Consider the following 5,237-nt stretch of genomic DNA (forward strand, 5'->3'; position numbering starts at 1 on the left):
TTCGGTAATTACAAATCTTCTATCATAATCATTATCGTGATTATCATTATCACATGCCGTCGTCTTGATATCGCGTACGCGTTCGTCGTACACGCACGCCACTTATCCCTTTCCGAGAGACACGTTCACACTTTCACATTTTTCAACGGGCGCTCGCAGATAAGGTGAGACGAAAACCGAGATTTAAAAATAATATGTAAAGCGAAATGATCGGTGTTACGCGACATTCGTGATCTCGAAGCACGTCGACGACGGCGTTTAAATGATTCTCGAGCCGTTTTAAGCGCGAGCGTTCATTGGACGACGGTAAAGAACGAGGTACGTACACTCGGTTAAGCGTATTCTACGTGCAGTCGAGTATCAGAAATTCGAGATATCGCGAAAATCTCTGGAGATCCGTGAACGTGAAAATATAGTTTATCGTCGATAAATCGTTCGAACGGTCGGCGGTATCGTTATTCGCAACTTTCTTCCCGTGAAAACGCGAACGAACGTCGGATGATATAGAGGAGAAAGAAACGCGAGGCCGCGAGATAGCAGCGTCGATTAATCGCGCGGAATTAAAGTTTTCCCTACGAATTATCTCGCACTAAACACACGTTACTCGATTTCATACCGGATAATCGATCTCTCCTTCGATTAATCCAGTTTCCTCGCTCCACCATCGATCCTTGATGTCCGATCGGTGCAGGCCAACACTCGCGTCGATTGACACGCGGCGTGGCACGATCGAGGCCCAACGCATCGATCGAACGTAGTAGATCGCGCTCGTTAAATCCGTTATTGCTAATCGGCCGATCGGATCGGCGTGATCGACGCAGATGAGTTACGAAGTTAAGTCCACCGCTGCGGGCATCGCAGGATCGTGCACACACGCAGGAGCATCGTCGATCAGTTCTTTTTTGCGACCCTGGATTGCAGCAGGCTGCGACCTCGAGAGAAAAAGTGACTGGAGCATAATTTAGAACGGCGAAAAGAGATCACGAGATTCCATGATCTCCCAATTAATTCGCCGGTTATCTCGGAAAGACCGAGCTAGGAAAAAGCAAGAGGAAAACGAGAGGAAGACAGGATGTTTCGGCTGACAGATAACGCGATCGCTGCTACGACTTTCTAATCGCGTTCTCGTGGACAGGGTTGGCAACCGTGGAGATCCTTGCTCCCGGCCAGATCCCGGATCTTATCACGTAGCGGTGTGTCGACGGTATCGCGTTGACGAGCCAAAAAATATAGTCGATATAGAGAGGCAGCGAGACGCACGCGGGGAGATCGATCGTAACGGGCGTGCACCGTTTCGCGGTCGATCGTCGAAGGGCGGGAAAGCCTGTTTCGAAAAGGCTGTCACTCAGTTTACGCGATCAGGAGTTCGAAACCGGTTCGAACGGGCGTTCTGGGTTCGGTTCTGGCCGCGGAGATCGAACGCACACTGGCAACAGCAACACCGGCAGCACCAACAGCAGCATCTCTGGCGTAACGGAAGCCGCAATAGCCGCATGGATTCTTGTTTTCGCGTTGCTTCTCCATTTTTTCTCTCTCGTTCTCTCTATCACGGTACGCGTTCGGTTCTCCTCCGTTTATATCTTTCCCTCTCTGTTCGACTCTGCCGCTTCTCTCCTCTCTCTTTTTCTCCCTACCTTCATCTCTTTCGTTCTCCTTTTCCCCTCCCCCTCCCGTTTTTCCTATTTTTTCCTATTTTTTTTTCTTCTCTTTCTGTTTCCTCTTTTTTTTTTTATTATTATTTTTCCTCGTGTTGCTTCCCTTTGCGCGCAAGCTCGTGCATATACGCATCGGCGGGCGTAGCTCTGCTGCCCGCTCCCTGATAAAATCCCACAAAAATCGAGAAGCCGTTAGCTCTCCGGCTAGCTATGGTAACCGAGAGGTGGAACCGGTGCTCAATATAGATTCAGGGAGCAGCCTTTACACGGAGTGCATTCGACGGGAGTCGTTGTTAATGCTAAATGAATTTTAATCCTCGATTTTTGGACGTTCGACGGAACGCCCTTTCGACCCACCTCGATCTCATCCTCCTCCTCCTCCTCCTCCCTTCTACCCCTCCGCCTATTTTCTCTCCTTCCCTCTTCGCCACGATGCCCTTCCAACCTCCCCCTCCCCCTCCACCCACTATTTTGGATCCGATAGAACCCTGGGATATGCGAGTAATTAAAATATTAACTAATCTGCAATTCCGGATGGAAAATCGTGCACAGTGCATGAACGACCCTGGTGAGTCGATTGAATATTCTTGATACATATTTCGCGGACCTGTCGATTTCGCATCTGATTACCAGGTGCCAGGATGTTTTATGTATAGCAGTTTCCTGTATAGGGTGTTGCGTTCAAAGCATTACAGTTTAACCCCTCGCCATACGATTTGTTTAATAGCTATTTAAGTAGGTTTAATAGCTATTTAAGCAAGCTATTCGGTGTTATTACATCGTGTTAAATAAAGAATATCGAAGCATTATACAGAAGTTATGTTTAATAACTCTTGGCTTCGAGAAGTGCAGTTCAAATTATATTTCACGTTGATCTTTCTTTTATATACACCTTATCCGTGTTAAATTGAAACCATAATTCGTACTACGGGTTACGTTAGACATTACAATACACAGACACGCACAGATACGCGTATTTAGGCAGGCAACTAATATATTGTAAAACAAGATTATCGAATTACAATGATTAATAAAAGTGTTACTAGTTATTTACCAATTACTTTACTAATTTTTATTATCACGATGCTCTAGCGACGAATCTTAAATTTTAAACGCTTACTCTACGTCAGTTACTGCATATCGATTTCTTCGTACGGGATGAAACTGAGTATCGAAACGAATGTGAAGCAATGCTGAGCGTGCCGTCATATTATATTATTACGAGTCACCGTGTATATTATATGTATAATCACTCAGCAGCAGTAGTCCGTAACACTTTTAATTTCCCAGCTTGTATATGTAATAATAGGTTCAAGGGTTTGACGACGCCGAAAAAAGAGCAAACGGACGTGGTTTCCTGGCGGGGATCGTCTCAAGGGGGCGGCACCGCGCCGCGGCGTGGGTATTTTTTTTTAACACGCGCGTCAATTTCGTTTCGCGCAAATTTTTTCGCCGCTGTACGTACGCGTCGGGCGCGCGTAGTACATGTACGTACGCGGCAGAGAGACGAGGCAAGTTCGACACGGCAACGGGAGAGAATGCATAAGCACGAGGCACGAGTCCAGGCAAGTCGGTTGTGCTCTACGCTTAAACGCGAAAGAAGAGGGCTGCCAATAGTTGGTTCGCCGGTACATTCCCGCTCTACAAAGTTAATTACGTGGCTGACGCTCGTTAGCGAAAAAATCCAAAGGCGATAAATCATAGTGATAACTGAAATACATTTCTGCTCTGCTAAGCGTAAGTTGCCGTATCTCTGAAATGCTCTGCCGTTCGAAGACATTAACGGGTCTCGGTCTTGATGCTGATGTTACACGAAATTGTTATTACGCCGCTGTTGTTTCTAGTGGTGGCCGTGGCCGCTGCACAACGAGAACCGAGAAGAAAGAGGAGAAAGGATGAAACGGGAGGAAAAAAGAATAGGAAGAAGGAGAAGAAGAAGAGGAGGAGGAGGAAGGTAAAAACGTACGAAGAGCAAAGAAGCAACACCGCCAATTACTTTCCAACCGACTACTCGATAATATCGTCCCGCGAGCACCGATACACAACGACCATTAATATTCTAAACGCAAGCCCCGTGTACGCAGCTCGTGTTCTCGATCCACGCTCGGATCTGTCTTGGAACGTAAAGCAGATCCGGCCGGCACGAATCGTTCGTGTACCACCGGAAAGCCCCCGAGTTATAACAGTTTACTACGCGGACGAACCACTGGATTCGAGATAGTTAGACGCGCGAGCCTAACAATTTGCGCGCGATATCATAGATGCCACGCCGGACCACCGTTACATCCCGTGCTTTACCTACGATCGCGCTTTTTTATGTCATCCTTGGCCAATTTTTAGAGAATAGAACGATTCCCGTTGAACAACCTTCGTCGTCGTGAATTCTCTATTTGATAAGGTAACGAAGGGAAATGTACGCAATTAGCGTAGTGTTGGGAAAGCGACGATGCAACTTTGCATCGGAGAAGCGTACGTTTTTAGAAGCGAGACAACGGGAAAATTGGTACAAACGATTCTGATATTTGAAAACATACAGATTTTCGTAATAAAGTTGAAGTTTAGCGGCAATTTTCCAACTTAGAGACTTTGTCACCCGTACAAATATAATAAAAGTACAAAATGATTTGGAGCGTGGCTCGTTAAATCTGCATCGACCACGACAAAACATCCGATGCAACTGGCAAGCAAAGCATGCCAAATTAATCATGAAAGCTCAGGAATCTGGCGTAACAAATTCAAATACAGAAACACGTATATCAATTACACGATCGAGGCATAGGCTAACGAAGTCCGTGACGGGGATACGAACTGCAAGGTACGAAAAATATCGCCAGAGAGACGAAGGGTTAAAGCGGAAAGAGAGGAGGGAGAGAGTGAGAGAGAGTGAGAGGTTCGGCGAAAGACGAATAAAGTGACAGAGAGGGCTGAAAGAGAGGGGAGAGGAGAGTGACGTTTCGTGAGATAAAGGTGAAGGGAGAGAGGGGTGGCAGAGAAGATATTCTTGGCAGCGACTGCGATGCAACAACTGTCCCCATCCGTCATCTACGGAGGCAGCGAGAGAGGCCCACGACCACTCGATGCGTCCCTAGCCGTGCTCTTCAAATCACGAGAGGGGAAAACTTCTCGTAATCATCGAGATCTCGACTAACGACACCGACAGTCGACTCATTACGTCGTTATCGTCGAAAGAATCTCCGTGGATCCGCGAGGAAACGGCCCAAACTGTTCGTTTTTCAAAAGTCTTCGAAATATTCCGACTCATTTCACTTTATGATATTAGATTTCCTTTATTACACGGTGTAGAAGACATAGTTCGTTAGAAGAATAAAATCTAAAGACTCGTTGTAACATCGCTTTTGCTGCGACGAATCAAGATTATCTCGAATAGATGACGCCTATATTTAGGCTTATTCGTGGCTGCCTCCGGGCTCTATTATTCGTATAAGATCTATGAAGAAGAGACTCCGTAAAAGAGATTCATTTAAAGCAATTAAGGAGACATTCCGTTCCGACGCCCGATCATAAAGATCCCCGTGCATCCTAATGACCAGAACCAACCACGATCGTAAAGAGCCTTACGCT

At 46.5% G+C, this 5,237-nt stretch overlaps 1 long non-coding RNA gene across 1 annotated transcript; it reads left to right on the forward strand.

Annotated features, from left to right (window-relative positions):
- Positions 1-467: 467 nt before the first annotated feature.
- Positions 468-4,999, forward strand: LOC132908863 (uncharacterized). Its single transcript, XR_009658438.1, has 2 exons — positions 468-3,392; positions 3,500-4,999. It is a non-coding gene; the product is annotated as an uncharacterized LOC132908863 (long non-coding RNA).
- The last annotated feature ends 238 nt before the right edge of the window (positions 5,000-5,237 follow it).

This window comes from Bombus pascuorum, chromosome 7, assembly GCF_905332965.1.
Source record: "Bombus pascuorum chromosome 7, iyBomPasc1.1, whole genome shotgun sequence".
Classification (NCBI taxonomy): Eukaryota; Metazoa; Arthropoda; class Insecta; order Hymenoptera; family Apidae; genus Bombus; species Bombus pascuorum.